Source organism: Lutjanus erythropterus, unplaced genomic scaffold, assembly GCF_056507025.1.
Source record: "Lutjanus erythropterus isolate fLutEry1 unplaced genomic scaffold, fLutEry1.hap2 Scaffold_186, whole genome shotgun sequence".
NCBI lineage: Eukaryota > Metazoa > Chordata > Actinopteri > Lutjaniformes > Lutjanidae > Lutjanus > Lutjanus erythropterus.
The window spans coordinates 30,001-37,500 of NW_028146663.1; the positions used below are offsets into that span (position 1 = coordinate 30,001).

The 7,500-nt window shown below is 63.2% G+C and overlaps 1 pseudogene; it reads left to right on the forward strand.

Moving 5' to 3' along the window:
• The first annotated feature begins 5,536 nt into the window (after window positions 1-5,536).
• LOC146303972 (18S ribosomal RNA) overlaps window positions 5,537-7,500 on the forward strand; it is a 2,008-nt pseudogene continuing 44 nt past the window's right edge.

The following is a 7,500-nucleotide window of genomic DNA, read 5'->3' on the forward strand; positions in this document are numbered from 1 at the left end:
GCTGGAGCTGGAGCTGGAGCTGGGGTTTGTTTCCTCGGTATGAGAGGGCCAGGAGCTCCCGGAGATGGAGCTGGAGCTGGAGCTGGAGCTGGAGCTGGGGTTTGTTTCCTCGGTATGAGAGGGCCAGGAGCTCCCGGAGATGGAGCTGGAGCTGGAGCTGGAGCTGGAGCTGGAGCTGGAGCTGGGGTTTGTTTCCTCGGTATGAGAGGGCCAGGAGCTCCCGGAGATGGAGCTGGAGCTGGAGCTGGAGCTGGAGCTGGAGCTGGAGCTGGGGTTTGTTTCCTCGGTATGAGAGGGCCAGGAGCTCCCGGAGATGGAGCTGGAGCTGGTGTCTGTCTGTCTGTCTGTCTGTCTGTCTGTCTGTCTGTCTGTCTGTCTGTCTGTCTGTTTGTTTGTTTGTTCCTCGGTATGAGAGGGCCAGGAGCTCCCGGAGATGGAGCTGGTGTCTACTGGGTATGAGTGGGGATTCGTCCAGGAGGTCCCGGAGGTTCCGGAGGTCCCGGGGAGTTGGTGTAAGTGTGGTGGTGGTGGTGGTGTCTCCTGGTTATGCGTGGTGAGCGGCCACCGCATGACTTTGCCTGTCTGTCTGTCTGTCTGTCTGTCTGTCTGTCTGTCTGTCTGTCTGTCTGTCTGGCAGGCAGGCACGGCAGGTGCTGGGCTGCCCCCGGTACTGTCCGGAGTACCAGGGGCGGCGACTTCCAGAGTACCAGGGGCACGAGCCTTTGCCCGGAGTACCAGGGGCGCCGACTTCCAGACGCCGCGGACTCGTGGGTTTAGTCGGCGGGAGGGGGTGCTTAAGCGTGGGTACCCGGGCACGCCCGGAGGTAAAGGTTGCGGAGAAGGGGTCTTGACCGGGCTCCGGCCCCGGCCCCGGCCCCGGCCCCGGCCCCGGCCCCGGTTGTGGGTGTATGGAGTCCGGTGGTGGCGGCGGCGGCGGCGGCGGCGGCGGCGGTGTCCCTGGGTATAAGTGGTGAGTGGTCCCGGAGGTCCCGGAGGTCCCGGGGTGTTGGCGTAAGTGTAGCGGGGGTGGAGGTGGTGTCTCCTGGGTATGAGTGGGGAGTCGTCCAGGAGGGCCAGGAGGTCCCGGAGATGGAGCTGGTGTCTGTTTGTTTCCTCGGTACGAGTGGTGAGAGGGCCAGGAGCTCCCGGAGATGGAGCTGGTGTCTACTGGGTATGAGTGGTGAGTGGGCCAGGAGGTCCCGGAGATGGAGCTGGTGTTTCCTTGGTATGAGTGGTGAGAGGGCCAGGAGCTCCCGGAGATGGAGATGGAGATGGAGCTGGAGCTGGAGCTGGAGCTGGAGCTGGAGCTGGGGTTTGTTTCCTCGGTATGAGAGGGCCAGTAGCTCCCGGAGATGGAGCTGGAGCTGGAGCTGGAGCTGGAGCTGGAGCTGGGGTTTGTTTCCTCGGTATGAGAGGGCCAGGAGCTCCCGGAGATGGAGCTGGAGCTGGAGCTGGAGCTGGAGCTGGGGTTTGTTTCCTCGGTATGAGAGGGCCAGGAGCTCCCGGAGATGGAGCTGGAGCTGGAGCTGGAGCTGGAGCTGGAGCTGGAGCTGGGGTTTGTTTCCTCGGTATGAGAGGGCCAGGAGCTCCCGGAGATGGAGCTGGAGCTGGAGCTGGAGCTGGAGCTGGAGCTGGAGCTGGGGTTTGTTTCCTCGGTATGAGAGGGCCAGGAGCTCCCGGAGATGGAGCTGGAGCTGGTGTCTGTCTGTCTGTCTGTCTGTCTGTCTGTCTGTCTGTCTGTCTGTCTGTCTGTCTGTTTGTTTGTTTGTTTCCTCGGTATGAGAGGGCCAGGAGCTCCCGGAGATGGAGCTGGTGTCTACTGGGTATGAGTGGGGATTCGTCCAGGAGGTCCCGGAGGTTCCGGAGGTCCCGGGGAGTTGGTGTAAGTGTGGTGGTGGTGGTGGTGTCTCCTGGTTATGCGTGGTGAGCGGCCACCGCATGACTTTGCCTGTCTGTCTGTCTGTCTGTCTGTCTGTCTGTCTGTCTGTCTGTCTGTCTGTCTGGCAGGCAGGCACGGCAGGTGCTGGGCTGCCCCCGGTACTGTCCGGAGTACCAGGGGCGGCGACTTCCAGAGTACCAGGGGCACGAGCCTTTGCCCGGAGTACCAGGGGCGCCGACTTCCAGACGCCGCGGACTCGTGGGTTTAGTCGGCGGGAGGGGGTGCTTAAGCGTGGGTACCCGGGCACGCCCGGAGGTAAAGGTTGCGGAGAAGGGGTCTTGACCGGGCTCCGGCCCCGGCCCCGGCCCCGGCCCCGGCCCCGGCCCCGGTTGTGGGTGTATGGAGTCCGGTGGTGGCGGCGGCGGCGGCGGCGGCGGCGGCGGTGTCCCTGGGTATAAGTGGTGAGTGGTCCCGGAGGTCCCGGAGGTCCCGGGGTGTTGGCGTAAGTGTAGCGGGGGTGGAGGTGGTGTCTCCTGGGTATGAGTGGGGAGTCGTCCAGGAGGGCCAGGAGGTCCCGGAGATGGAGCTGGTGTCTGTTTGTTTCCTCGGTACGAGTGGTGAGAGGGCCAGGAGCTCCCGGAGATGGAGCTGGTGTCTACTGGGTATGAGTGGTGAGTGGGCCAGGAGGTCCCGGAGATGGAGCTGGTGTTTCCTTGGTATGAGTGGTGAGAGGGCCAGGAGCTCCCGGAGATGGAGATGGAGATGGAGCTGGAGCTGGAGCTGGAGCTGGAGCTGGAGCTGGGGTTTGTTTCCTCGGTATGAGAGGGCCAGTAGCTCCCGGAGATGGAGCTGGAGCTGGAGCTGGAGCTGGAGCTGGAGCTGGGGTTTGTTTCCTCGGTATGAGAGGGCCAGGAGCTCCCGGAGATGGAGCTGGAGCTGGAGCTGGAGCTGGAGCTGGGGTTTGTTTCCTCGGTATGAGAGGGCCAGGAGCTCCCGGAGATGGAGCTGGAGCTGGAGCTGGAGCTGGAGCTGGAGCTGGAGCTGGGGTTTGTTTCCTCGGTATGAGAGGGCCAGGAGCTCCCGGAGATGGAGCTGGAGCTGGAGCTGGAGCTGGAGCTGGAGCTGGAGCTGGGGTTTGTTTCCTCGGTATGAGAGGGCCAGGAGCTCCCGGAGATGGAGCTGGAGCTGGTGTCTGTCTGTCTGTCTGTCTGTCTGTCTGTCTGTCTGTCTGTCTGTCTGTCTGTCTGTTTGTTTGTTTGTTTCCTCGGTATGAGAGGGCCAGGAGCTCCCGGAGATGGAGCTGGTGTCTACTGGGTATGAGTGGGGATTCGTCCAGGAGGTCCCGGAGGTTCCGGAGGTCCCGGGGAGTTGGTGTAAGTGTGGTGGTGGTGGTGGTGTCTCCTGGTTATGCGTGGTGAGCGGCCACCGCATGACTTTGCCTGTCTGTCTGTCTGTCTGTCTGTCTGTCTGTCTGTCTGTCTGTCTGTCTGTCTGGCAGGCAGGCACGGCAGGTGCTGGGCTGCCCCCGGTACTGTCCGGAGTACCAGGGGCGGCGACTTCCAGAGTACCAGGGGCACGAGCCTTTGCCCGGAGTACCAGGGGCGCCGACTTCCAGACGCCGCGGACTCGTGGGTTTAGTCGGCGGGAGGGGGTGCTTAAGCGTGGGTACCCGGGCACGCCCGGAGGTAAAGGTTGCGGAGAAGGGGTCTTGACCGGGCTCCGGCCCCGGCCCCGGCCCCGGCCCCGGCCCCGGCCCCGGTTGTGGGTGTATGGAGTCCGGTGGTGGCGGCGGCGGCGGCGGCGGCGGCGGCGGTGTCCCTGGGTATAAGTGGTGAGTGGTCCCGGAGGTCCCGGAGGTCCCGGGGTGTTGGCGTAAGTGTAGCGGGGGTGGAGGTGGTGTCTCCTGGGTATGAGTGGGGAGTCGTCCAGGAGGGCCAGGAGGTCCCGGAGATGGAGCTGGTGTCTGTTTGTTTCCTCGGTACGAGTGGTGAGAGGGCCAGGAGCTCCCGGAGATGGAGCTGGTGTCTACTGGGTATGAGTGGTGAGTGGGCCAGGAGGTCCCGGAGATGGAGCTGGTGTTTTCTTGGTATGAGTGGTGAGAGGGCCAGGAGCTCCCGGAGATGGAGCTGGAGCTGGAGCTGGAGCTGGAGCTGGAGCTGGAGCTGGGGTTTGTTTCCTCGGTATGAGAGGGCCAGTAGCTCCCGGAGATGGAGCTGGAGCTGGAGCTGGAGCTGGAGCTGGAGCTGGGGTTTGTTTCCTCGGTATGAGAGGGCCAGGAGCTCCCGGAGATGGAGCTGGAGCTGGAGCTGGAGCTGGAGCTGGGGTTTGTTTCCTCGGTATGAGAGGGCCAGGAGCTCCCGGAGATGGAGCTGGAGCTGGAGCTGGAGCTGGAGCTGGAGCTGGAGCTGGGGTTTGTTTCCTCGGTATGAGAGGGCCAGGAGCTCCCGGAGATGGAGCTGGAGCTGGAGCTGGAGCTGGAGCTGGAGCTGGAGCTGGGGTTTGTTTCCTCGGTATGAGAGGGCCAGGAGCTCCCGGAGATGGAGCTGGAGCTGGAGCTGGAGCTGGAGCTGGAGCTGGAGCTGGGGTTTGTTTCCTCGGTATGAGAGGGCCAGGAGCTCCCGGAGATGGAGCTGGAGCTGGAGCTGGAGCTGGGGTTTGTTTCCTCGGTATGAGAGGGCCAGGAGCTCCCGGAGATGGAGCTGGAGCTGGAGCTGGTGTCTGTCTGTCTGTCTGTCTGTCTGTCTGTCTGTTTGTTTGTTTGTTTCCTCGGTATGAGAGGGCCAGGAGCTCCCGGAGATGGAGCTGGTGTCTACTGGGTATGAGTGGGGATTCGTCCAGGAGGTCCCGGAGGTTCCGGAGGTCCCGGGGAGTTGGTGTAAGTGTGGTGGTGGTGGTGGTGGTGGTGGTGGTGGTGGTGGTGGAGGAGGATCAGGTGGTCAGGGTTCGTCCGACCCCTTCGGTGTGGGCCTCGGTCCCCAGACAACTCCAGGCTGTGCTCCACCCAATTTCGGAAACGCTGTCCTGCAAACGGGAGCTCCACCGACCCCGTAACCCCTCGGAGATCGTACCCGTGTGACAGGGGTGGGCTGTGGGGGCTCCTCCGGGGGTGCGTGCACCTGCGCCGCCCTCCCAGGTTTGCAAAACCAGGTTTCCCACCGACCGATCGGCAATCCCGACCCGCCCTTCGGAGGGCCCCGGCCGGCCTGGTCGGCCGTCAAAGTCGATCCGGCGTTCGGGCCGACGGTTCCTCCTTCCACGCGAACACGGTTGTGGGGCTACCCATCTGCCCCTCTCCTGCCCAGTAGAGAGGAGGGGAAGCCCCCCCACGACCCATCGGTAGCGAGACCCAACGGCCCCGTCTGTCCCAGAGGCCTTACCACGCGGCCTCGCCTCGTCTCGGCGCGGCGCGGGCCGCGACAAGCACTGTGTTTCTCAAACTCTCCGGACCCGGGGGAACGGCGGGCGGGCGGGCGGGCGGGCGTGCGTGCGGGCGGACTGACGGACTGCGCGGCAGCCCCGTCGCCACCCCCATGCCCACCCCTACCCTCTCCCCCGCCTCTCCACCCTCCCATCTTTGCCCCCCGCCGGGGCGGCTCGGCGCGGGCGCATCGCCCTAATGCCTCCGGGGGCCCCCTCCCCCGGCACGGCTGGCTGGGCTACCTGGTTGATCCTGCCAGTAGGATATGCTTGTCTCAAAGATTAAGCCATGCATGTCTAAGTACACACGGCCGAGGTACAGTGAAACTGCGAATGGCTCAGTAAATCAGTTATGGTTCCTTTGATCGCTCCTCCCGTTACTTGGATAACTGTGGCAATCCTAGAGCTAATACATGCAAACGAGCGCCGAACCCCTCCGGGGGGGACGCGTGCATTTATCAGGACCGAAAAACCCACGAGGGGGAACTCCCTCCCGCGCGCCCCCCGGGCTCTCTCCGTCTCACGGGGCATACCGGGTCGCGGTATCCGGTTCGTCTTTTCGCTGGGGCGGGGTTTTGCCGGGGGGGCGGCGGCGGCGGGGGGGGACCCCCGACCGTGCAAGCTTTGGTGACTCTGGATAACCTCGAGCCGATCGCTGGCCCCCCGCGGCGGCGACGTCTCATTCGAATGTCTGCTCTATCAACTGTCGACGGTAGGCTACGCGCCTACCGTGGTGACGACGGGTAACGGGGAATCAGGGTTCGATTCCGGAGAGGGAGCCTGAGAAACGGCTACCACATCCAAGGAAGGCAGCAGGCGCGCAAATTACCCACTCCCGACTCGGGGAGGTAGTGACGATAAATAGCGGTGCGGGCCTCTGGTGAGGAGCCGCGACCGAAATGAGTACACTTTAAGCCCTTTAACGAGGAGCCATTGGAGGGCAAGTCTGGTGCCAGCAGCCGCGGTAATTCCAGCTCCAATAGCGTACCCTAAAGTTGCTGCAGTTAAAACGCTCGTAGTTGGATCTCGGGCGGGGGCCCCTCCGCCGCGGTCGCGCCGCGAGGCGCCGCACCGCGGCAAAAACGCGGGGGGCCCCGACCGCGCCCTGTGGCTTTCGGCGCCCCCTCGATGCTCTTGGCTGAGTGTCCCGCGGGGTCCGAGGCGTTTACTTTGAAAAAAGGAGAGTGTTCAAAGCAGGCCTTTGCCGCCCGCATCACTGAAGCTAGGAATAATGGAATAGGACCGCGGTCCTATTTTGTGGGTTTTTCTGTGGACCGGGGCCATGATTGAGAGGGACGGCCGGGGGCATTCGTACTGCGCCGCTAGAGGTGAAATTCTTGGACCGGCGCAAGACGCGCAGAAGCGAAGGCATTTGCCAAGAATGTTTTCATTAATCAAGAACGAAAGTCGGAGGTTCGAAGACGATCAGATACCGTCGTAGTTCCGACCGTAAACGATGCCGACTAGCGATCCGGCGGCGTCGACCCATAGCAAATGACCCGCCGGGCAGCTCCCGGGAAACCGAAGTCTTTGGGTTCCGGGGGGAGTATGGTTGCAAAGCTGAAACTTAAAGGAATTGACGGAAGGGCACCACCAGGAGTGGAGCCTGCGGCTTAATTCGACTCAACGCGGGGAACCTCACCCGGTCCGGACACAGGAAGGATTGACAGATTGAGAGCTCTTTCTCGATTTTGTGGGTGGTGGTGCATGGCCGTTCTTAGTCGGTGGAGCGATCTGTCTGGTTAATTCCGATAACGGGCGAGGCCCCGACATGCTAACTAGCTACGCGGCCCTCTGGCGGTCGGCGTGCGAGCTTCTTAGAGGGACAAGTGGTTCGGAAGCCACGTGAGATGGAGCTATAACAGGTCTGTGATGCCCTTAGATGTCCGGGGCCGCACGCGTGCTACACTGAGCGGGTCAGCGGGCGTCGTCACCTAAGCCGAGAGGCCGAGGTAATCCTGTGAAACCCACGCTCGTGATTGGGACTGGGGATTGAGATTCTTCCCCACGAACGAGGAATTCCCAGTAGGCGCGGGTCACCAGCCAGCACCGATTGAGTCCCTGCCCTTTGTACACACCGCCCGTCGCTACTACCGATCGGACGGCCCAGCGAGGTCGTCGGACCTGCACGCCGGGGGCTCTCGACCCGAGTCCCTGGCGGTGCCGGGAAGTCGCCCGAACTTGACTGTCTAGAGGAAGTAAAA